This window comes from Triturus cristatus, chromosome 10 (genome assembly GCF_964204655.1).
Source record: "Triturus cristatus chromosome 10, aTriCri1.1, whole genome shotgun sequence".
In the NCBI taxonomy this organism is placed as follows: domain Eukaryota; kingdom Metazoa; phylum Chordata; class Amphibia; order Caudata; family Salamandridae; genus Triturus; species Triturus cristatus.
Genome location: NC_140593.1, coordinates 275,654,338 through 275,680,674, shown reverse-complemented (window position 1 = coordinate 275,680,674; position 26,337 = coordinate 275,654,338). Strand labels below are relative to the sequence as shown.

The 26,337-nt window shown below is 45.1% G+C and overlaps 1 protein-coding gene across 3 annotated transcripts in view; it reads left to right on the top strand.

Annotated features, from left to right (window-relative positions):
* Positions 1–26,337, top strand: part of ANKIB1 (ankyrin repeat and IBR domain containing 1) — a 556,103-nt gene that overhangs the window by 58,064 nt on the left and 471,702 nt on the right. The window lies entirely within an intron of this gene.

Genomic DNA, 26,337 nt, shown 5'->3' with positions numbered 1-26,337 from the left:
GCACCTAGGGAATCCTACCAAACCCACGCATTTCTGAAAACTAGACACCCGGCGGCTTCCAGGGAGGTATGGCTTGCGTGGATCCCCCAACGTTTCCTTACCCAGAATCCCCTGCAAACCTCAGTTTTTGCTCAAAAAATCACTTTTTTCACACATTTTGGGGTGGGAAAGTAGTGGCATCACCGGGCTCACACAAATTTACCACCACCCAGCGTTCCCCCAGGTCTCCCGGTAAAAATGGTGCCTCACTTGTGTGGGAGGCCCAAGTACCCGCGGCAGGCAAGGACAACAAACGTAGTGAGGCGACATCAACATTGCCTATCCCAAATGTCGCCTCACTACGTTTGTTGTCCTTGCCTGCCGCGGGTACTTGGGCCTCCCACACAAGTGAGGCACCATTTTTACCGGGAGACCTGGGGGAACGCTGGGTGGTGGTAAATTTGTGTGAGCCCGGTGATGCCACTACTTTCCCACCCCAAAATGTGTGAAAAAAGTGATTTTTTGAGCAAAAATTGAGGTTTGCAGGGGATTCTGGGTAAGGAAACGTTGGGGGATCCACGCAAGCCATACCTCCCTGGAAGCCGCCGGGTGTCTAGTTTTCAGAAATGCGTGGGTTTGCTAGGTGTCCCTAGATGGCCGCCGCGCACCGGGCCAAAAACCAAAGTGACCCCCCTTGCAAAACCAGGTGGTTTGGCGATAGGCCATTTTGATGTCGCCTCACTACGTTTGTTGTCCTTGCCTGCCGCGGGTACTTGGGCCTCCCACACAAGTGAGGCACCATTTTTACCGGGAGACCTGGGGGAACGCTGGGTGGTGGTAAATTTGTGTGAGCCCAGTGATGCCACTACTTTCCCACCCCAAAATGTGTGAAAAAAGTGATTTTTTGAGCAAAAATTGAGGTTTGCAGGGGATTCTGGGTAAGGAAACGTTGGGGGATCCACGCAAGCCATACCTCCCTGGAAGCCGCCGGGTGTCTAGTTTTCAGAAATGCGTGGGTTTGGTAGGTTTCCCTAGATGGCCGCCGCGCACCGGGCCAAAAACCAAAGTGACCCCCCTTGCAAAACCAGGTGGTTTGGCGATAGGCCATTTTGATGTCGCCTCACTACGTTTTGGGCCCTTGCCTGCCGCGGGTATTTGGGCCTCCCACACAAGTGAGGCACCATTTTTACCAGGAGACCTGGGGGAACGCTGGGTGGTGGTAAATTTGTGTGAGCCCGGTGATGCCACTACTTTCCCACCCCAAAATGTGTGAAAAAAGTGATTTTTTGAGCAAAAATTGAGGTTTACAGGGGATTCTGGGTAAGGAAACGTTGGGGGATCCACGCAAGCCATACCTCCCTGGAACACGCCGGGTGTCTAGTTTTCAGAAATGCGTGGGTTTGGTAGGTTTCCCTAGATGGCCGCCGCGCACCGGGCCAAAAACCAAAGTGACCCCCCTTGCAAAACCAGGTGGTTTGGCGATAGGCCATTTTGATGTCGCCTCACTACGTTTTGGGCCCTTGCCTGCCGCGGGTACTTGGGCCTCCCACACAAGTGAGGCATCATTTTTACCGGGAGACCTGGGGAAACGCTGGGTGGTGGTAAATTTGTGTGAGCCCGGTGATGCCACTACTTTCCCACCCCAAAATGTGTGAAAAAAGTGATTTTTTGAGCAAAAATTGAGGTTTGCAGGGGATTCTGGGTAAGGAAACGTTGGGGGATCCATGCAAGCCATACCTCCCTGGAAGCCGCCGGGTGTCTAGTTTTCAGAAATGCGTGGGTTTGGTAGGTTTCCCTAGATGGCCGCCGCGCACCGGGCCAAAAACCAAAGTGACCCCCCTTGCAAAACCAGGTGGTTTGGCGATAGGCCATTTTGATGTCGCCTCACTACGTTTGTTGTCCTTGCCTGCCGCGGGTACTTGGGACTCCCACACAAGTGAGGCACCATTTTTACCGGGAGACCTGGGGGAACGCTGGGTGGTGGTAAATTTGTGTGAGCCCGGTGATGCCACTACTTTCCCACCCCAAAATGTGTGAAAAAAGTGATTTTTTGGGCAAAAATTGAGGTTTGCAGGGGATTCTGGGTAAGGAAACGTTGGGGGATCCACGCAAGCCATACCTGCCTGGAAGCCGCCGGGTGTCTACTTTTCAGAAATGCGTGGGTTTGGAAGGTTTCCCTAGATGGCCGCCGAGCCCTGGGCAAAAAACCAAAGTAACCCCCCTTGCAAAACCAGATTAACTATTGTTACTACAGCGTGAGAATTCAGGAATAATACTGCAAAGAAAATGTGGCAGACAGTTTGAGGTTTACAGGACAATGGGGATAAAAAATATTTTTCAATTCACTAGAGAGACATCACCATGAACTCCCAAGGGTTTTCGACAATATCTACAGTTGGTGGGTTATTCTTACATGGAAAGTGTACCTTGGCAGAGAAACTAAAGACAAAGATTCCTGCACAACCATCTATTCCTCAAACACACACACATACTGGTTGGATTTGGCACGAGGGCGAGTCATGGTTCAGTGTATTAAATTTTATTAACAAGAGATTTCACAAAAATGAAATGCACTGTCAATAATTAAATTCACAAAAAACCAAACCAATGACTCGCAGCTCGTGAGCTGTAAAGCCACGTCAAGGCACCAACCACTTTACAGGCCATTCACACACCTTTAATACGTGATACAAACAAGACCATTCGCACCACCAGGTACAAAAGCAACACAGTACAAAAATCACCAAAAAGGGACAAGGTACACCCTGCTTCAGAAAGACAAATATTACTGCACAGCCATCTAACCCGCAAGCACACACACATACTGGTTGGATTTGGCACGAGGGTGAGTGATGGTTCAGTAGATAAAATTGTATTAGTAAGTGATTTCACAAAACATGAAATGCACTGGTAATAATTGAAAGGGCGAGAAACTGAACCATTGACTCACAGCTCGTGAGCTGTAAAGCCACGACAAGCCACCAACCTCTTTACAGGCCATTCATACACCTTTCATACGTGTGAGACATACAAAACCATTCACACCGCCAGCCGCAGGCCCATCACATAACAAAACTCACACCAGCACACAGCGCCATTCAAGGGCCCATCACTTTCACACGCCCACAATTCAGACACAGCAACTACACAGGCTGAAGGATTGCGTGGAGTGGCACTCAGCTAGCATTATGTGTAATGACCAGCAGAAAGTCACTACTCACACACAGCCAGCCAAGCACCAGTCGACACACACCGCTAGCCAAACGCCAGTCCACGCACACCGCTAGCCAAGCGCCAGTCCAGGCACACCGCCATCCAATCGCCAGTCCAGGCACACCGGCAGCCAATCGCCAATCCACCTACACCGCCAGCCAAGCTCCAGTCCACGGACACCACCAGCCAAGCACCAGTCCGCACACACCACCAGTCCACGCACACCGCCAGCCAAGTACCAGTCCACGCACACCGCCAGCCAAGCACCATTCCACGCACACCGCCAGCCAAGCTCCAGTCCACGCACACCACCAGACAAGCTCCAGTCCACGGACACCACCAGCCAAGCTCCAGTCCACGGACACCACCAGCCAAACACCAGTCCGCACACACCACCAGTCCACACACACCGCCAGCCAAGTACCAATCCACGCACACCGCCAGCCAAGCACCATTCCACGCACACCGTCAGCCAAGCACCATTCCACGCACACCACCAGCCACGCACCAGTCCACGCACACCGCCAGTCCATGCACACCGCCAGTCCACGCACACCGTCAGCCAAGCACCATTCCACGCACACCACCAACCAAGTGCCAGTCCACACACACCAACAGCCAAGCGCAAGCCTACACACACCGCCATCACATTTTGGATTTTTTTAGAAAAAAAAAAAAACACAAACAAATTGCAAATAGATACAAATCTTCTAACAGAAAATCAGCAACTAAATACATTGCACTAACACCAACCTTGAAACAGAATCATATTTTCCAAAGAATACAGACCAGGCAGTTCACTTTACCACTCATGAATGTTCCCAGAAATTTTTACGCGTGTGGTACGCTCTGAAACAAGCAGGGAGACACAGTGCAGGATGAGAGGGACAATCGGGGCAGTACATGCGACTCTCCTTCCGCAAACCTCTTCGCCAACAGACTCTACATCTCCTACTGGGAAAATCTTTTGCGGGTGTGGGAGGAATGTGATCTGGAAAGTGGCGTTCTTTCAATCTAGCAACATCCTCCACCAGTCCAACTCTAGGAACACTTGCCTGTTCCACTACAACAAGGCTGCCTATTACAGACTCCTGAAACTTAGCAAAAGTCATCTTTGACTCAGGGCAAGAATCCTGGAACACAACAAAAGCATTAAACATTGCCAAGTGGAAAAGATGGATAGCCAACTTCTTGTACCAAATGTAAGCCTTACGAAGAGCAGCGTAAGGTTCCAACCTCTGATCTACTCTGTCAACACCACCCATGTGCCTATTATAGTCTAAAATGCACACAGGTTTGCGCACTTCAGCGACCTGACCCCAAACAGTCACAGGTGCAGTGCTTTCATCATGGATGGAAGTCAGCATGTAGACATCTCTCCTGTCTGTAAACTTCACAGCAAGAAGTCCCTGGCAACGCAACGCACTGCACTGTCCCCGCACAAGCTTTTGACAAACAAGTTCTTTCGGAAAACCTTTACGGTTACAGCGGATTGTGCCACAAGCAAAAGTGTCCACTTTGGCCAATTCCCTGAACAACCGCACACCAGTGTAGAAGTTATCTACATATAAATGGTGGCCTTTGTTAAAAAATCCTACCAAGTTCCCAATCAATTTTCTCAGTCACTCCAAAAGTGGACGGACAACCAGGGAGGTTAAACCTAGATTCCTTACCGGTGTACACCCTGAAATTAGAGACATATCCAGTCCTACTGTCACACAGCATATACAGCTTTATTCCATAGCGTGCCCTCTTACTAGGAATGTATTGCCTAAAAACCAAGCGGCCCTTGAACAACACCAAAGACTCATCCACTGCAATTTCTCTACCAGGGGCATAAATCTCAGAAAATCGATCAACAAAGTGATCAAGGACAGGCCTAATCTTAAAAAGACTGTCACAATCAGGGTGATCTCGTGGCAACGCTAAACCATTATCAACAAAGTGCATCATCCGAAGCAGAAGCAAATACCTGTCACGAGTCATGACTGCCGGAAAAATAGACGTTGCCATCAAGGGACTGCTAGACCAATATGAAGCCAATGATGGCTTCCTTAGCAAGCCCATCAAAAAAGTTAAACCCAAGAACTTCTTCATCTCTTCAACATTTGTGGGAGTCTACCGGGTAGCTCTAGAGTGTGGCTTAAGACTGGCACTGTTGTCCCTCAAAAACTGTTCGGCATACAAATTAGTCTGCTCAACAATCTCTGCCAAAAACACATCGTCCATAAACAACTGAAAAAAATTTACAGGCAAAAAGTTCTCAGTATTCACTCTAGACCCTGGAACACCAGTAAACTCTGGAAATTCCGGCTGCACCATGCCAGGGGCAACCCAGAGGTCATCACTTTCAACGGGAAGACTTGCAGCCCCAGCCTGCAGCCCAGATGCCTCTTGCCGCACTACACCAACGGGAAGGCTTGCAGCCCCAGCCTGCAGCCCAGATGCCTCTTGCCGCACTACACCAACGGGAAGCCTTGCAGCCCCAGCCTGCAGCCCAGATGTCTCTTGCCGCACTACACCAACGGGAAGCCTTGCAGCCGCAGGCTGCAGCCCAGATGCCTCTTGCCGCACTATCGGCACATCAGTCTCCTCCTCTAACACAGGCACTTCATCCGCACTAAGAGTATCTTCATCATCCGATGACCCCATACGGAGAGAAAACTCACTGCCAGAATCGTCCCCTGCCTCCTCTCCCTCAGAAGCAGAGTCAGTCTCTGACCCAATATCAGAGGAAGACTCAAACAGCAAACCAACAACCTGCTGAGCAGTCATCCTGCGGCTAGCCATTATACTTACTAAGATAGAAGACTGCACAAACAAGTCAACAACAACCAACAATGTGCAAACCAAGTAAGTAAAGAAATGTGTACCTTTTATCACAAAGATCAATGTACTCAAAAACTATACAATCCAATTACAAGAGACAGCTGCACTCACCAGAAACAAACTCTGCAGTGACACAGCAAAGACCAACGATATCAAACTAGAAAGAAGAAAAAAAAACAAATTACTCACAAGACAACAAAATACACATCGAGCACCAATGCAAAAAGTTTTTGACACTCAAAAACCAAACATACTGCTATTATTACACCATTTGCAAAAAAAAAACAGGCAGAGAAATCAAACACATTTACATTGTACAAAAAAACAGTCTCTTACCAAACTACACAAACAGCAGAACCACCAGTACCAAAACGTCAACGTGAAAAGAAGAAAAGCCTTCACCTAGAACAAAAAAGGTAAACAAAAAAAAAACATTACAATTGGAAATCACAAAAAATATAACAATAAACATTATAACATGCCATGTCACTACCCAAATGGTCAATCGGGTTGTGTGCCAGGTGGGGCAGAAAACAGCAGGAAAAAAAAGGCTACTCAGTCCCGGGGCGGGTGAGCCAAATACATATAACAAATTGCACCCTGGAAGCGAGGGGTCACTTCTATTTCTAATTGAACTAATTCCCTGGTGTCTAGTGGGCTTTTCTGCCCCCAATGGGAGCAGAAACGGCAAAAAAATAAAACCGATCTGCCCCCAGAGGGGGCAGAAAAGTCTTCAAAAAATTTAGGGGCCCAAGGAAGCGACCCTTGCCCACGGGGTCGCTTCCTACAATAATATTTATATCCCTGGTGTCTAGTGGGCTTTTCTGCCCCCCCCCCCCTAGGAGCAGAAACGGACAGAAAGACGACCAATCTGCCCCCAGGGGGGGCAGAAAAGTCTTCTAAATAATTAGGCCGCAAAGGAAGCGACCCTTGCCCAAGGGGTCGCTTCCTACATAAAGAAAAAGACATCCCTGGTGTCTAGTGGGCTTTTCTGCCCCCCCTGGGGGCAGAAACGGGCAGAAAGACGACCGATCTGCCCCCAGGGGGGGCAGAAAAGTCTTCTAATTATTTTGCCACCCTAGGAAGTGACCCTTGCCCAAGGGGTCACTTCCTACATAACATAAAAGACATCCCTGGTGTCTAGTGGGCTTTTCTGCCCCCCCTGGGGGCATAAACGGGCAGAAAGAAGACCGATATGCCCCCAGGGGGGGCAGAAAAGTCTTCGAATTATTTTGCCCCCCAAGGTAGCGACCCTTGCCCAAGGGGTCGCTTCCTACATAACGAAATAGACATCCCTGGTGTCTAGTGGGCTTTTCTGCCCCCCCTGGGGGCAGAAACGGGCAGAAAGAAGACCGATCTGCCCCCAGGGGGGGCAGAAAAGTCTTCGAATTATTTGGCCCCCCAAGGAAGCGACCCTTGCCTAAGGGGTCGCTTCCTACATAACATAAACGACATCCCTGGTGTCTAGTGGGCTTTTCTGCCCCCCCTGGGGGCAGAAACGCGCAGAAAGCGGACCGATCTGCCCCCAGGGGGGGCAGAAAAGACTTCGAAAAATTTTGCCCCCAAGGAAGCGACCCTTGCCTAAGGGGTCGCTTCCCAAATTCAAAAAAACAAATCCCTGGTGTCTAGTGGGGCATCCCTACTCCACGATCGCGACGCTGTGCGCGATCGTGGAGCAGGAATGCCCTGTATTGAGACATCAGGGGAGAGGAAATACTCTTTCCTCTCCCCCGATGCCTCAATACAAAAGTAATCACCCCCGCGGCCCCCACCGGACAAGGGAACCTACCTGTTGCTGCCTTGGACGCGCTGGAAGAAATGGATTCCAGCGCGTCCAACGCTTCCTGATGACGCCGGCGCGCGCTGTGCGCGCTGACGTCATCAGAAAGCGTGGGGGGGCTCGGGGGTGGCAGCGGAAGCTCTTCCGCTGCCACCCCCGTAAAGGGGGGCAAGATCGATGCGCAAGGGGGGGGAGCGCCAGCGCTTCCCCCAGGGGCTGTCCTCATGACGGAACGGTTCCGTCATGAGCACAGCCCAACCGATGCTCATGACGGAACCGTTCCGTCATGAGCATCGAAGGGGTTAAAAACTAAATAAACAATAAACACCTATAATGTCGATATAGGTGTATAAGTATATTTGATAGTGTTCTATTGATCATTGACAGCATGTATGAGTGAATCTATAGGTAAGTGATTAGATATGTGTATAGATCTAGGAATCACTGAGTGGGTGTTTAGAAACTTGTGTTGGTGTGTCAATGGTTTTAAATCTGGCACTGCAGTGAGTGATGAAAGTTTATACTAGTGTATGATGAGGTGTATCTGTTTGTCACGTGGATGATGTCATCATTGATGTCATCAGTGATGTCATTTGAGATGTCATCAGTGATGTTACTGACCATGTCATGAATGATGTAATATGTGACATCATCAGCAGTGGATTGCGGGCGCGCGAGATGTAGTTAGTACAACTAACTATATCGGAGGAATTTCAATGGTTTTGTTAGAGTGAAATGTCCAGCTAACTATAACACCTCTAAAACCTATTGTTTTTTCAGTTATTTTCTAACGTTTTTTAAATGCTAATTCCTAACTATATCAGGCCTGAAACCTATGTTTTTTTCAGTGAATATATATATATATATATATATATTATCTACTGGCGGTCGCCAGTAGATAGTTATAGTTAGGACCACGTTTCCATAGGAAATCCGCAACATTCTATTTTGAATAACTTTGGCGCCGGTCGACGAATCCTCGCAAAATTTTCAAAATAGGTGGGGCGTTGAGCTCCGCTCCTACCCTGAAAGTCTTGGGGGGATTCGTCAAGCGGGGGCTGAGATAAAAGGGGGGTCCCAAAACGCGTTTTTCCCATGCATTTTTCCATAGGACCTTTAGACAGAGCTACAGCCCGAACGGCTGAACAGAATTTAATGAAATTTGGCAGAGAGGTAGTCCTCAGGTCAAGGAAGTGCCTTTTGTAGGTTTGGTGTAAATCTGTTCAGTAGATTCTGAGAAAATAGCCTTTAAATCAATATATATATCTGAGCCAGCTTACGGTGCGCTTACGGTGCGCTTACCGTACGCGTACGGTGACGTGCGCGAGCGCGATTCTGATTGGCCGTTAGATCTTAGTAAACATTCGAATCGGTCGAAACCAGGAAGCGGTGGCCGCCATTTTCTCTCTCGCACTCTGACAGGGGGTTGAAAAACAAAGTGCAAAAACATGTAAAGGGGCTGTTTAGACAGCTCCCAAGCACCTAGCCATGTCGAGGGAGTCCCCAACGATCCCCCAAGTGAAAAAAGGCAATTTTTATTTTTTCAAAAATTTCGCCGATTACGCTTACCGTACGTGTACGGTAAAAAATAATAAAAAAAAAATATATATATCCACATTCTCCCCACCCCGTGTGCAAATGGTGCCCGAAGGGCAACATTTGTGCATGGCTTATAATAGCTAAATAAAAAATATATTTTACCTGTCTCAACGATGCTCATCATATGTCCTCCATGTGCGCACGGTGCGCGAAGCGCATCGTGCGTTCATGGCCCATCTAGCGTAACGTGGGCACGCGGTGTGCGAAGCGCACCGCGTGCTCACTGTGCGCGCACGGTGCGCGAAGCGCACCGTGCGCGCACGGAACGAACTGCGTTAAGTGGGCGCGCACGCCACAAATGGCGTAAAGTAACTTAGCATTTAAAAAACCGTACAAATTCACTGAAAAAACCATAGGTTTCACACACGTTATAGTTAGGAATTAGCATTTAAAAAACCTTGCAAATTCACTGAAAAAACCATAGGTTTCACACATGTTATAGTTAGCTGGACATTTTACTGATAAAAAACCAATGAAATTCCCCCGTTATAGTTACTGTAGGCAACTATAACTCACGCGACCGTAATCCTCTGCTGATGACATATGTGTCTTCATGAAAAAAAAATATTTGTAATATATGTATAGCTAAAATTTAATGGAAGAAGACATGGGCAAATAAGTGTCTAAATACAGTATTAGCATCAGCAGAGGATTACGGTCACGTGAGTTATAGTTGCCTACAGTAACTATAACGGGGGAATTTCATTGGTTTTTTATCAGTAAAATGTCCAGCTAACTATAACGTGTGAAACCTATGGTTTTTTCAGTGAATATATATATATATATATATATATATATATACAAATTGCAAATTCACTCAGGATTACATTATAACAGCGATTAGGCTTGGACTATTATATATAACATATTTACAGAGCAGGAAATTCTTGCCATTGTTCATCCAGGTGTTCAGGTGGTGTTGCACTCAAGGGTGGTGGTCTTGGGTGTGGACGGATCCCCGAGTTGGAGATGTATATAGGGGTAGAAGGCCGGATGGTGGTGGGGGAAGCAGCATGCTGGATCCCCGGGCTGATCTTGAGGTCATGCTGAGCTCCATCTTGTGGATAGAGGAGGGCGCTCCGGGGCAGGTGGAACGGGTTCTAAAACCCAGGCGCCATCTTAAGGTCAGGCTCCGCACTCATGAGAATCGCCGTGTTGATGAGAACGACTTTACAATAGCACACACCTTAAGAATATCAGGCACACTATCAGAAATACTTTTTCAAGATTGTAAGATTCTACCACGCAGCCTGCAGGGGAAGGTGAAGCGCTCCCCGAACTTCTTATATGGTCGCCATCTTAAGGTCAGGCCGCATTATACAATGATCACCGGAACGCCAAGATCGTTATGCATATCAGCTTCGAAACATTGTACCTTTGTGAAGAAAAGGGAGGTCGAATTGATCCTCAAGAACCGACACACATAATGGTAAAGAGTTGCTGGATGCCACTGTGGCAAACCGTAAGGAAAAATCCTTACAATTATGTTATTGTGTCTGTTGATTGAGTTTTGAGTTCTGAACTCTTGACCGCCACAGTATCTACCTGATAGGTCTGTGACTACTCTCTCTCTTGCTACCCTGAGAGTCAAGTGCAGAAAGGGTTCTTCTTGACCCAGTTTGCAGTGATATGCAGAGCTGACCCTAGTGCACCAGTGTCAAATGACGACCGTCACCACTGTTGGTGCCCTGTAGCTGTAACAGCACGTGGAGCTTGACGTCCATCTCACAGCCAACTTCACGCTAAGAGGTACACTCATCTACAGACCACCAGGACCGCACACCAACTTTACCAATACCGTCCCAGACTTTCACCCTCACCTCTCATGTTTACTTCTAACTCGGAGACCTGAACTTCCATCTGGAAGACCACACTGACTGCAAAAGCACTCCTTGAAGAATTGGAAGCCTGGGTCTCACCCAAGGAGTAAAAGTACCTTCCCACGTCGCCCGACACTTCATTGACCCTGTTTTTAGCACTTACCACAACATCCAAGTTAACAAGCCCCCACGAGTCTCCTCTTGAACAGATCACACCTTCATCAAGTTCAACATCCCAGCCAAGGTCCAATGCGGGCACACCACAGCAGACCAGCCTGCCAAAACTGTAGCAGCCTCAGTTAAAAGGATTAGAACACCTCTCTCAACACCCACCAACCCAATCACGGCAACATTCTCCCCAAAGCCATCAAGATTTTTAACAATTGGATCACCTCCGCCGCCAACGTCATGGCCAACAGAGCTCAGACTGACACCGACCTCTTCCAAAAACCTCAGGATAGTCATCAACAGCAAAAAGAGTAGCTTTTTAGTAGACCCAGTAGGTCCTAGGACTATTTGTCAGGAGAAGACACTGTGGCGTTCTAATGTGAATGACAGTATTTGATTATTTCGAAGTCCCATCTTACTTTTTCCTTGTTTTGAAAGTTACTTGGGCCACTTTCTCCTTCTTTTACACAGCTCGAGTAACCTGCTTCTCTTGTTACTTTTGTTTTCTACTAGTTTCTGTATGGTTACATCGTATTTGACAAATTGCTTTGCTCAAAAAGTTATTAATATTGTTTTATTTATTAAGACAACAGTGAAAATATATCAGATAATGATATTAGCATGTATACAGATAATGAACAAGAAACCATTAATGCCAGTTCACATGGATTTTATAGACCACTCTGTAACATCTTCTATGAAGAATGCTATGAATTCTTGCAGGTTTTAGTTTTGGATATTGGCAAAAGTGTGCAATAAGTTTTACTGTCACAGACTCAGCATGTTCATGGTAGCAGGCACCCTGGAAATCTGCTTCTGAGAACCCTGGTAATAAAGGAGAAGACTCAGTTATCAATTCCTCTACTCTGAAACATGAAGTTGTTCTTACTTCCCTGTTGTTGTGATTCAGGAAGGGGGCAAACATTCTGAGTACCGGTTTAATATCCGCTTATGATTCTGTTAGTTTACCAGATTTCCGAACCTCTGGCCCTAAGGTAGACCATAAGGCTCACATAAGATCCAATTTATCTTTGACTTTGAGTACCATTGACTCAGACATTTAGGTTAATATGCACATCCATGATACTAATTCTGATTGCATTAATGGTTCTTTTGTCTTGGTCTAAACAAGAAGCACCTTAAATGATCTTATTATTTTGTAGTTAACAATTCAAATACAAGCGACATTCTTATAATCTGAAAACATATCGGAACCCCCATTTTTGATCCATCAGTTACTATTGATCCTGTGTTTACAGAGTGGTCTCCTGCGAACGATATTTCTGAATATGTTTGTCGCTATATTCGCCAAGCTTTAGATAAACGCATCAGAAGCAAACTCCAGTCTAAACCAGACAAAGGTTTACTTACACCAGTTTTGGACCCCAAATTATTGAAATATTTTGGGAAATCGGGCAAAGAGCCCAAATCAGGAAAAGATAGAGCTTGGATGTCCTGCCAGGGCAAGCTCCTGAAAGTTATGGCTCCATAGATTAAGATTTTTGAATTGGCCGAGAAAACTACGGAATATATTTATCCAATTGATGCTACCATATTGTCAAATTGGGTGCAAAATAGGTCAGGGCACAATTTCCACGATGCTGTCTTACTTATGCATAATTTCAGTAATTTTAAGCTACACTACTTACTCAAAATTACTGAAATTTCACAATTACTCCACATCGTGTAATTGTATGCTGTTTGCTGTAAAAGCTTAGCAAGATCGCATGGAAACGACTAACAACTAGTGCTCGAGTGGCTGCTTTTTGCATCACTTCTGTTTTTTGTGCTGATTTATAGCGAGGACACATTTAACGTTTAAAAAATGTAGCACTAAATCTCAATTTTGTATTTATCATAATTACACACTATTTCTCCTAGTTTTTCAAAAATTTCACGCAATTATGCAAACTACGCAAAAGTCACACACACACACACACACACTACAGTACAGCCATTCTGCAAGAACCTAGTTAAGGATTACTTTTAAAAATGGACCTAAAACTAACAGCGCTAACATCTTTGGCCATGAAGCCCAGGGTATTCGTTTTGGGAACAGCTTCATAAAAATTTGTCTCAACCTTTACTTCCATTGACAAAGTTCAGGCCTCTGTAAGAAAGAGATTTGATCATACTGGGGAGGCAGGGGGCACTCTTCCAGACATTGTTCTTTTGCTGGAAGGCCCCATTTCTTAAGCGGATACAAAATCTTCTGAAACTAGTTTGGTTTCCAACATCTCAGATCTACCTTCTTCCCACTACAAAAAAAGAGACTTCTGTCAGCAATCCAGCAGAGGCCAAAAGAGAATCACTATCAGTATTGGTAAGTGTCCAACATGTTCCTTCTGTTCTATGAGGTTGTATAGACCTTAAAAATAAAATGCATGCTTCTAGTTCCTCAGATCCCTGGTTACTAAACACTGTATAGGGATGGCAAATAGATATCTATGAGGATGTGGTTCAAGTTATGTTTCTAAACGAATTTCATTTTTCTCACCTAGATGTCAGACTAGTAGATTTAGAAATACATAACCCTCTCCTGAAGAATGCAATAAAACTAGCACTTCCAAATCCACAGGGATTCTTGTGCAACATCTTTCTTGTACTAAACACTGTATAGGGATGGCAGATAGATATCTATGAGGATGTGGTTCAAGTTATGTTTCTAAACTAATTTCATTTTTCTCACCTAGATGTCAGACTAGTAGATTTAGAAATACATAACCCTCTCCTGAAGAATGCAATAAAAACAAGCACTTCCAAATCCACAGGGATTCTTGTGCAACATCTTTCTTGTAAAGTAAAAGAACTTAAAGTTCTGTCCGATAATCAATCTTTGGAACTTCAACTCCTAGACAGTGCATCGACGTTTCAAGCTATAGACCCATCTCCATCTCAAGAATTTCTTATAGCCGAAAGACTGATTTATTAGTCTGGTTTTGAAGGATGCATACTTAACCGTCCTGCTCTTCCATCCACACAGAAAATATTTACAATTAAGTGGCAAGGTGTCTATTATCATTTTACTTCCTTTCCTTTTGGTCTCTCTTCTGCCCCTAGTGCTTTACTAAGCTATGCAGACCAGTACTTGCCTCACCCAGATGGGAGGGTATCAGATTCATTATTTACATAGACAACATCTTGGCTATGGATCAAGCTCGCTGGCTAACCCATCTTCAATTGACTTATATTGGGAAGTTTGGGATTGGTAATCAATCAGGAGAAATCTCTCATAATATTTGTAATAAGCTGGGATGTCCAGTAATTACGCTCAACAATGAGCTCTTCTGTGATAAACGAATCACAGCCATTTGACTGGAACTGAGCTCAATCAAACCATTTGATTTGCTCTCCATGCTTTATGGTGTATCATTCTCTGCATCCAGTCTCTAGAAATACGTTATTGTGCTGGAAAGCAGCAGAAGGGCGGATTGAGTAGCAAAACAAGTTAATAGCGAAAACCCTCTTGTGGCATGGGAGACTGCTTGCAAAATGACAATGGTTGACAGGGCCCAAAGCTCGGGTGTATGGGCGAGTAGTCCTTTCAATTTTTTTGAACAATTGGCAGCAGACTTCACCCCCCATAGGTCCCAATTTTTTCAAAATCATCAGCTTTGACACTCACTGGGTAATGGGGAAAATTAAAGGCGATGTCCGAATTCCATCCTTTGAAGGCCAAGATTACTATGTAGCCGCTTGGGACGAGAGATATTTCACTTATCGATGATCCCTGATACTTAATGCCCCAAATGACTCTCTGAAATTGAGAGACAAATGGGAATTATATGTGAATGATTTGGAAGGTGAGGAATGAATGGAGGCAAAAATGGCTTTATGTATCTTAGCAATTCCATTAATTTAAATACCATTGGGCTTGGTTTCACTTTTCCAGAGTTTCGCAGATGGGCAGGTCACCTACTCCTTATTGTTGGATTTGTGAGGGCTCAAAGGGCAAATTCCTGCATTCAGTTTGGAGCTGTACGGTGATCATGCAGAACATGCAGAGACCCTGATACACAGAGACTTGGGGAGTGTAGTTGACTATGTCAACTCCTTTGACCCTAAAATACCATATAGCTTGGAATAATGGAGAGTTTGTGTTCCTTGGTAGGGATTGGTCTTTGGATTTCTAAACTGTCTATCACACAGAAATGAAGATTCTCTGATACACCTATGTTGAGGAACTGGCAGGCTGGGGTGGACCAATGTGCTCTGGGAGAAGAGAATTTTTATTAGGCTAGAGGCTTTCCCGGGACGTATTGGAAGATTTGGTCCTGCTGGAGGCAGGAGGAGGAGACCACCAAGGTTTAATAGGGAGATTTTGCCTTTTTGCGTAGAGGTGCTTAGCACGAGGAGATGTATTGATGACTACTAAATATGCATTGATGCCTATGTTTTCGTTTGTTCGGTTTAGAAAATACAAACCTAAAGTGTTATCAAACAAATATCATGAGAGATCTCTTCTTTTTCCATCTCAGTCTCTGGATTTTCTAAATTTCCAAATCAGCTTTTCAGTTGCCAAATTCGAAAGTATCCATGATCAAGAAGGAACCTTTTCACTTTCCAACATAAACTCATATTTTCTGACATCATCTTGTGGATACTATAGGTACTATTGCTTCAAAGTACAACCTAAATTTCTGGATCCCATTCGTTGCCAAGCTCTTCAAAGTTTAAATATTCTCAAAGTCAATCATATACAGACATGATTCCATTAGATTCAGAAACAAGAGAAGAAGCTCTTTGGTAGCTGGACCATATAGAAGCATGGAATGGATAAAATAATTTTCAAGTTCTTCTCAGACCTACTATTCGAATCCGATGCTAGTTTGTGAGAGGGGGTGCTCGTTGCAGTGAATTGTCTAGTGGAAGGCCACTGTCAGAAAGGTTGTCTTTCTTGCACATAAACTGTTTACAGCAGCTTCACAGTTCTTTGCTTTGCAGTTATTCACAAAATACTGGGTTTGTGTTCTATTTTACTGCACATTGGCAACTTAATCTCAGTAAAATATATCAATAATCTCTTCAGAACAATATTGAATATTTTAGTAGAACTAGCTGTCAAATTTCAGTCAGGGCAAAATATACCCCAGGAATCCAGAATTTGATTGAGAATTGACAGTCAAACTGTCTGAAAGACCACAACAACTGGTATTTGAATTTTGCAGTCTTTCAATCCCTTCAAAACTGGTGAGGTCCTTTTCAGTTGATCTATTAGCGTCCTGTCTCAGTTACCAGATTCATCCTTTTTACGGCTAGAGACCAGATCCAGTGGCCCTTGCGTCTGACACCTTTCTACATCTTTGGACCCCAGACCTACCTTATGCTTTTACCCTATTTCTCCTCCTCTCCAGATGACTAGCACAAATTCACAGAGAACTAGGCAACTTAATAATAACTCCTTTCTGGAAGTCTCCCGATATCTGGAAATGTCGGGTAGCTTGCCCAATAATTCTTCCGTTGTTTCCTCTCCTCACCAATCCTATAGGCCTCCCACTCAACATGATCCCGTCTGGCTATCCATCTCTTCTAGCTTGGAAAGTTAAGAGAATGTATTTCTCCTCCCAGTTCTTTCAGCACTCTCTCTCTCATTCATTAACAATTCGGAAGCACCTAGCTCTAAAATAATATATAAATCAGCCTGGTCCCACTTGTGGAGTTGGTGTACGGAATCAATCCCCTTTCAAATGATGTCTCCTGTTCTACATTTCTAACTTCCCTAATAAAGGAAGGTATGTGCAATACAACTGTTAACACATACAGATCAGCCATTTCCCTCCATCTTATTGATGGAAAGGCTGTCGGAGAACATCCCCTTGTTTGCACATTACTCATAGGAATTAGGATTAGTATTCCACCTTCTTCAAACTGTAGATCTTTCTCGGATGTAAATTTGAAGTTACAAATGTTGAAGTCCTGGATTTCCACTTTTCTGAAATGGTTATCGGCAAAATTGACCATGTTAATGATATCTTATTTCTTTTTTAAATTCTGATGTTGGAGCTCTGGAGGTTTTGGCTAAACCGTTTTATCCATATGGAGTAGGCTGTTTTATTTCCAGAAGAACCAAGTCCTTTTCTTCTAGACTATCCTTATTTCTCAGAACGTCCATAGCTGTCACACTGTGCCCTGTGTCAAAGAAGAGGAGTCCCGTACCGGTTCTTTAAAAACATCTGATCCTCTGCTACGTAACACCTTCAAAAACCCTCACAAGCCAGTCTCTCTTCCACTCTCGCTAGATGGGTCAAATAAATTATGATTTTGCTGGTATTTATACAAGTTCTTTTGGTGTCCTTTCTTCCAGAGAAGCAATTGCTTTTAAGAATTTTGCTTCGGGAGCACACATGGAGGATATTCAGAAGGCGGCTGACTGGTCTTCAGTCTCTAGCTGTAGACTTTTTTTCACAAACCAATATCTCATGCATCTTTGTTATGAATTTGCTATGAACGAGTGTAATAGGAGCCTCCATTCTTCTAATAAAAAGAGGATTTTCCTTGCTACTTAATGATGGAAAGTCCTAATTTTATTAAAGCAGATGTGATTATAATCCAACCGCTACAATATTGATCATGAAATGGTTCATATGTCAATTCTTTATATTCCACATCCTTTTCTGTTTTTCCGTTACTAGTTTAGATTTTTTTTTTTTGTTGCAGTTTCCACACTAACAATTCCTCAATGTTCTAGAGAATTTAGAAGGAATAGATTGTTGCCATATTTCTTCGCTAGGCCTGTTTCTATTTACTCAGTTCCATTTTGACAAAGATTTCAATGTTTTGGTTTTGCATCAAGACAAAGGAATGACTTCTTATAGATAGGGGGTCAAATACTGAGAAGTTGAAGGACTACCACCAGCATTGTAATATCATTGTGCTGTTCTTTTCCTTTGGACACATGGTACATGTAGTTTTATTCTGTTTTGTGTTTACACTGTAGTTACTTTTAAGTGTCTTTGCTTCTTCTGAAATAAAGAAGGAAAGTGTGGCATAATACACTCCTCTCTGTCTTTCATGAAATTATGACTTTTCATCATTTAAATAACTTTAAAAATCCCTAATTTACCACTTTGCAACAAGAGCGAAAGTAAACATACGTTTTTGCAACCTGATTATTCACATTGTGTAGTCCTTTACTGCGAGAAAGTGCCATCTTTCTTGCATGGTATGCCCCTACTTTTTGCTGAATTGCTGAATGTACTTTGACTGAGTGTGCCCTGGACTCCTGCCAATCAGGTGCCCAGGGCCTATGTTCCTTCCCTAAAACCCAAAACACAAATTAGCAAACTCTGGCCCCATGTCAGCCCCTGGTAAATGGTACCCTAGGTACCCAGGGCCTTGTGACCAGGGAAGGCCTCTAAGGGCTGCAGCACTCATTGTGCCACCCTTAGAGGCCCTGTACCCTTACACACACACACTGCCCTCGCAGGCTGAGTGTCTGGGTACAAGACAAAACAAAGAGTCGACATGGCACACATCCCTGTGTGCCATGCCCACCACCTACACTGCCATGGCATACATCAGCCACACCTCTAGCTGGGTGCCCTATGCCAATGGTGTGGGCACAGGAGCAGGGGCCCTGTGCCCCTACAGTACCCAGGTCCATTCCGGGGCACTGTAAGTGCAGTGCTGCCAGTTAAGAGTATATGGTGCTGGGAGCTCGTCAAACACGAACTCCACAGCACCATAATGACAACACTGAAGACTGAGAAGTTTGGTATCAAACTTCTCAGCACATTAAACCCACACTGATGCCAGTGTGGGATTTAATGTACCAAGCACCCCAGAGGGCATCTTAGAGATGCCCCCTGAAACCTAACCTACAATCCACGTCTGTTCTGAGGCTGCCACACAGCAGACATGTTGCTGGACCCCTGGGTAGGAGAGCCCCTGCTCTCCTGGGTCTGCAACAATACACATCCTGGGCGAGGTGCTAAATCTCCTCCCCCAGGATGGGCAGGGGTAAGCTTCAAAGGCATGCTGCCTCTGTGAGCTTCCCCAGGCCACTGCAAACCCCCACTCTGGCGGAAAGCTTGGCCGGAAACCCCAAATAAGGACAGGGGATGTGCCAGCCTGCCAACCCCACCCCTCAGGTGGGGGAGGTGAAGCACATCTCCGGGCTCTCGCCATCTTGAAGATGGGAAGCCCTGCCCAATCAGGACTAGGCTACTGCCCCCCTCTCACAGGAGAGAGGCAGGATAGGGGGTGTACCCACCCCAGGACAGGGACCCATTGGTCCCTGCCCTTCACCTACCTGTAACACCCCTAAATCTAGTATTTAGGGGCACCCTGAATCTTCCTTCCCCAGATTCTAGATTCCGAAATTCGAAGAAGAGCTAGAAGAAAGAAGACCTGCCCTGCAGCTTCTAAGAAGAGGAAGACACCAACTGCTTTGGCCCCAGCCCTACCGACCTGTCGACCCTCGAACCTGCTCCTGCTCCAACCCGGCATCTCCTGTGGCCAGCAACCTCACAAACCCCGGAGGACCTGGCTACCTTTTGGCTCTAAGCCCCCTGCGACTCCCATGAGTAGAGGCTCTACTCAAAATCTACTTCTAATCCCTGGCAGCAGCCCGGAACCGCGAAACCAGCACACTCTGCACCCGCCAAGCCTGGCCTGTGCTGGAGTGAACAAAGACCACGAGGACAACCCCACGGCGACTGTGACCCCGAGTCCGACACCCAAGGTCCTCCCTCGACACTCCTGAAGAAGCCTGCAGCCTCAGAACCAGGTTACCCCCCCCAACCGCGATCAACAGAGGGTAAGATTTCCCGACACCAAAAGGCACCCCTGCATCCCGGCGCCCCGCGGACCCATGTGCCCAATCCCGGGGTACCTACCTATCCTCCAACTACCCAACTTACCTCTCGAAGTGGTGGTGGCACCTGAAGAATCTTCGTCCCCGTGCTTGCAGTCTTTTTCTAAACCGGAGATTTCACATTGAAATCAATTGAGCGCCCGAAGGCTCAAAACCACCCTGCACCCAGCCGCCCGAGTGGCCCTGGCAGTGCAACCTCTACACCTATCTACTTCCCCACTTGCCCTGAGTAAGTGACCAGGAGCCCAGCTCCCACAGCCACGTGGCCTGCTAGTTAGCAGCCACCAACCAAGGCTCCCCTACCTCTCATAGGATAACATTGGGCCTAACTCTCTCTGCACCCGGCCGCCCTTGTGGCGCTGAGGGTGAACCAACTGTACCTACCTGACCCTGGGAGACCCCTGAGTCTATGCCCAGAACCTTAACTTTGCCAGTCGAGTACTTGCCTTAAAGCCGATAACTCAATTTTCTCCATAGGGTAACATTGACTGGTTTTTCCTGAAATTTCTTCCAAGTGTGGACTTTTCAAAACTTAAAATATTCACCCAAAATCAGCCGAGTAACGAAAACGAAAATACTCACCTGCTATTAGGTGAGCTCCCAGTGCTGGATCTTGGTGCCCAGCACTGACCCTGAAAAATATTCACAACCGTACTTACCAGTAACCCAATTTTCTTCCATAGGAAACCATTGACTGTTTTTCTGTGAAATTTCTTCTAAGTGTCGATTTCTGCAAACTTTAAATATTCTTTAAAAATCGTATAAATTGTGAAAACTTAATTACTTACCTGTTTTGGTTAAAGGTACTAGTACTGAGTCTAGGCACCCAGTACTGGATTACAGTTGATTCTAAGTACTGACCCAGGACTGAATCTAGGATCCAGTCCTGGAATTCCAAAAGTAATCCTAAAAGTAATCTGTTGCAAATAACTTGAAACTTCCATTGAACTCAATGCATTATTGTGTTTAGAATTGTGTTGCCTATTGCAACCACTTGTAACTTTCTACAAAAGTCAATTGCATATTGCAAAAGTATTTATATAAAGCATCTCATTCTGAGAAAGTATATTTTAATGCCTATTGTTGGTTCTAAAATAAAACAAGCATATATTTTTATATATAAACCATTGGCCTAGAGTTCAGTTATTGAGTGTGTGAGACCATTTGCTGGCTGCGTGTGTGCAACAAATGCTTTACACTGTCCTCTGATACTGCCTTACTACTCAACCAAGCTACCACTTCAGAGAGTAAGGTTATATCTAACTTTAGCCTCTGCCAAACCTCTGGGGACTGTGGACTCTGTACACCCTGTACCTATTTGGGAACAGTATATACAGAGCCACTTTCTCACATTTACTTTGGGTCTGCTATACTCTAAAGCATGGTGGGATATTTGTTGGGCATGTCCAAATGTGCCTGTTCCCGCTTAGTGGCTGGAGATGTGTATTACACCTTTTTAAGGCAATAAGAGTACCCCACACTTGGGAAGTAAGCAACAAAAGAGAGACAGGTGGGACGGAGAGGGCGAATGTTAAAATAGGTGCAGGTCACCTAAGTGAGAAGGGATGGACGGGCAGGCCAAAGGTTGTTGCAGACTGCGTTAGAGCACTCTTGCCAAGAACAGATGTAAGGCCCACATAGTGTTAAATTAGTTTGTAATCCCTCACATATTCAAGTAACCCACTATTACACTGATTTCCAGATCCAATATCAATCTCTATCTACAGAGTGGACTGTTCAACATGACACTCAGTCAATCAGGGGGTCCTGGGGAGTGCCTACTGAGCCTCTTGGTCCTCAATCTCTCAGAGTGTTCCAGCTGGCTGAGGATCTTCTTATTTCTGATCTGATACCTCAAGAATCCCTGATCCCTCAGTCAGGGACCTTCGCCATCTCTCAGTGGGAACACCTACATTAATGTTTCTGTTATTTCGCCAAAGCAAAAGGGTCTCTTGCAAACCTAGTCGGTCATTCATCTTGAATGCTTCCCCATGTATCCACCTCCAATTGTGCCCTCCTTAGGGTATGGCCACACAGCACTGCTTAAATGTTAATATCTCTTCCTCCTGATGATTACCCCATCATTGATTTCTGATACTTGAATATTGCTGCCTTGGAGTCTGGTTTTGCAATGCGTAATGGTGACTCCTCATGGAGAGTCTTGTTTCCCTCCATTACGTGTGAAAATCACTCATTGGTTCAATTTTGTATTCGGTAGAGAAGTGCATTCTGCCAATCTAAATAGTATTTCAATAAACATAATCTCCAGGTGAGAGCCTTCATTCTGCCTCCACCCTTCATTTTGAGCATTGGTCCTCTAACTTGCAGCTTCCATAAGTGGCAGGTAGCACCCGTGCTGTTTCTACTACAGGAACGTTTCGCTGACGTCTCATCCACATTAACTTACAGTGTCCTAGGTGTTTCCCTCTCATCTCTTTGCTCTAGTGCTGCTACATGCCATCTTGCGATCTGGCCCCTTTTAAAGGTTCTTTTATAACCTGGGAATTGATCTTTGCACTTAGCCTGCACCTCTAAGGTAGCATAGACGAGAGCCTGTCTCCTTATAGGCTTCTCGTTTCTATCACTGCCATCTTGGGTGTTAATAGTCTTGTTGTTATAAATTCGAAACCGGGGCTAAAGTATCACTCAGCATCACATTCCCTGACTGTGTCCTGTTATTTTTGCATGCAGATGAGCAGTAGCGCTCACAAGGGTCAATTGACTTGAAAATCCTCTCAAATTGATGTCTACCACCCTGCTGCATTCCCGTGAATGTATGTCTATCTATGCACTGTGTCAAATTGATCTGTTTATTTTATACTATTCAACGATCCATTGTTATCAGTATACAGTCACCTCACCACTTGATGGTTTTCTAAAAACGACGATGATGTAAAAAAATATATGTTGAATATTCTTGGATACAATGTGCTTGTTTTGTATTTCTGAGAAGAAGCTATTGATTACCTGTTAACCATGAGCTTTTACACTGAGCTTTGTGTCCTGGTTAGTCCCCAAAGATTTTGATTTGCTCATTGGCACAGGTATTATGGCTGCCATGTTCTTTTGGCAGGGGTGCAGATGGGGGGGGGGGCAGGTTTTGTTTCCTATACTTTTAGTCTGCTGGATTTCATACACTACACACACTGAGTGGTAGCTGTTCCTAAACGAGGAGAGATTTCTACAACTATTTGTTGAGAAAGATTGTGTCTGGAGCAAGAGTGAGTAACATATAAATATAAATTAGGATAGGGGAATTCCTCCTTTAGGCAATGGTGCCCTCACACACCCTTGCGGTTGTCATGCTTCATAATCGGGCGTTGCTCCTTGTGGAGGTGGCGCTGCAGTACCCCACGGGCCCGCGAGAGGGCTCTTTGTCGGAGATCTTTTTAAGGAGGTGCCGCAGTTGTGCATGTGGGTGTGAGGACCTTGTGAAAAAAGTGTGTAAGTGAGAATAAAATTACCTTGTTGGTGCCCCAACATAACATTATTCAGGGGTCAGGAAGGTAAATTAAAATCAACGGGACTGGAGCATAACCTTAAAAAATATGTGTAAGGGGGGTAGATATGCTCCCAGTGCTCTCAGTCCATGGGGGTGATGTGAAAGTGTAATATGGTCAACATGTTTCGCGCATCAGGTGGGTCCCTAATGGATCGGCAGTGCGCTTCATCAGTACCGTAAAAGTGAAGTAAAAAAAACCTTGAGAGTCTGGGAAGAACACACAGTACTCTCACCATACCCAAATGTAGGGTCAGATGCGTCTGAGGCGCTTGGGAGACTAGTTTTGTTCGTAGTCTTGTTTTTACCCAACCTAGTAAAGACACAAACAAAAAGACAACAAAGTATATGACATAGAGAGAATATCAATATAGTCATACATAGGACTTGCCATGTCGTAATATTAAATAACAAGTCACACACGACTACAACGTATGCTCGATGTAGCAAGCGTTGGTGTATAGAACCAGGCTGTGTTATGCGTGGTAAGTGTGACCCGTAAAAAGAACAATATCCATAAGAAGGATAGGAGAAACATCCAGGTAAAGAATTGAGTGACTAGGAGACAGAAAAACAGCCATTCAGCAAATATTGCAACAGTGGTCTTGAAGCAATCCCAGAAACTCCTTGTGATGCAGCCCCAATTATAGGCTCAAAATAGGGCTTGAGTTAGTAGTGCACGGAACGATGCCAGGATTTAGTGGTATCACTTCATGCAGAAATGCGGCCAAGACATACATTAGTTATATTAACTGTGTCGCATGTAAAGTCGACCGCAGTGGTAATAGCGAATAAGCAATGGAGATGATGGAGACGCCTACCCTTCAAAAAGTAGGAACGGACAGCATCAGCAAGTACTTCAGATATGAAGAGACCAAAGCTGCGTGGCGGTAAAAAGTAGAATTAGCAATGCCATACACGGTGTGCAAGTGCCTAATAAAGCTGGTCTGAGTCTATGAGAGCATACTTATAGTTTCCCCTTTACGGTCATGCATGACGAAGCGCACTGCGGATCCATTAGGGACCCACCTGATGCGTGAAACATGTTGACCATATTACACTTTCACATCACCCCCATGGACTGAGAGCACTGGGAGCATGTCTACCCCCTTACACATATATTTTAAGGTTAGGCTCCAGTCCCTTTGATTTTAATTTATCTTCCGGACCCCTGAATAAAGTTATATTGGGGCACCGACGAGGTAATTTTATTTTCACTCACCCACTTTTTTCACAAGGTCCTCACACCCACATGCACAACTGCGGCACCTCCTAAAAAAGATCTCCGACAAAGAGCCCTCTCTCGGGGCCCGTGGGGGACTGCAGCGCCACCTCCATGAGGAGCAACACCCGATGATGAAGCATGACACCCGTAAGGGTGTGTGAGGGCACCATTGTCTAAAGGAGGAATTCCCCTATCCTAATTTATATTTATATTTTACTCACTCTTGCTTCAGACATATTCTTTCTCAACAAATAGTTGTAGGAATCTCTCCTCGTTTAGGAACAGCTACCACTCAGTGTGTGTACATTTACTCCTGGGAGCATTGGTACTGGACCTTCTTTCCTTTTCTGTAATTGCTCCCCGTCCCTCCCCCTTTTTGTTATGGATTTCATACACTTCCTTATTTCCAAGAGGCAAGCCTAAATTTTCCCAAAATAGCCATTGGAAGATCCGGTGCACTAATGTCTATGTGTCATCAGAGATCTTATGTACATATTGAAGCAAAAGTATTGCTGAGAAAATCATTGTGTTAACCGCAAGTCTATCTTGTGAGTGGAGAAGTCTCCATTTGATCATGGCTTGTCTATTGATCATAAGAGACTGATGCCAATTTAGTTTTAGCCCCTACATCCCTGCTTCTGCAGACCCTCAGTCTAGGGGATGTCCTCAACAACACAGTGTTGAATGCTGCTGAAGGAAGCATAAAAGGCAGCTCTTGGTTCCCCTTTGCCACAAACTGCATAGCATAAGTTGCATCCACAGTGTCATTTCTGTGGTATGACTAGAATACTGGTGTGAAACCCATGTCAAGTTGGTCTTGCAGCTGGGAGGCAACTATTTATAAGTTAATTTACTCATGACCTGAAAGCCTTTCGTGGGTCTCTAGCTAACAGGTGAGGTAGAATCTTTAGATTTGTCTTTTTTAATAGAGCTGTGATGATTGAGTGGGTGAAAGATTCCAGCAATTTGGTCACCCTTGGTGAGGTATGTGACATGTTGTTAATTCTGCAAACTGTTTGGGAATAGCTGATGGAAGTCAACTTGAAACTCTGTCATTTGGGTGATATGATGGATTCAGTGTGCTCAGAAGAGCATGTTCTTCGGCGTACATGATGGGACTGAAGGGGTATGAGACGGGAAGGTATGGAAAATGTGGGCCTGGCAACAACATGTTAGACACAACATGTAGTTTGCTAGTTGCAGGCAGGATATTCCTTATGGTAGAGATTTTTATTTGAAAAAATAATTCTCTATGGTATCACGGCTAGAGAGGCTTAGTGCTGTAGCTTCGGCAGGAGGTGGCGGGGTATGGAACAGACTGCAATCGGCTTGTAAGAGTGCTTTAGGTGTGTTGACACCAGAGTTGATTCAGTAGGCCAAAAACTAATTTTAACCAAGCATTTGGCTTGG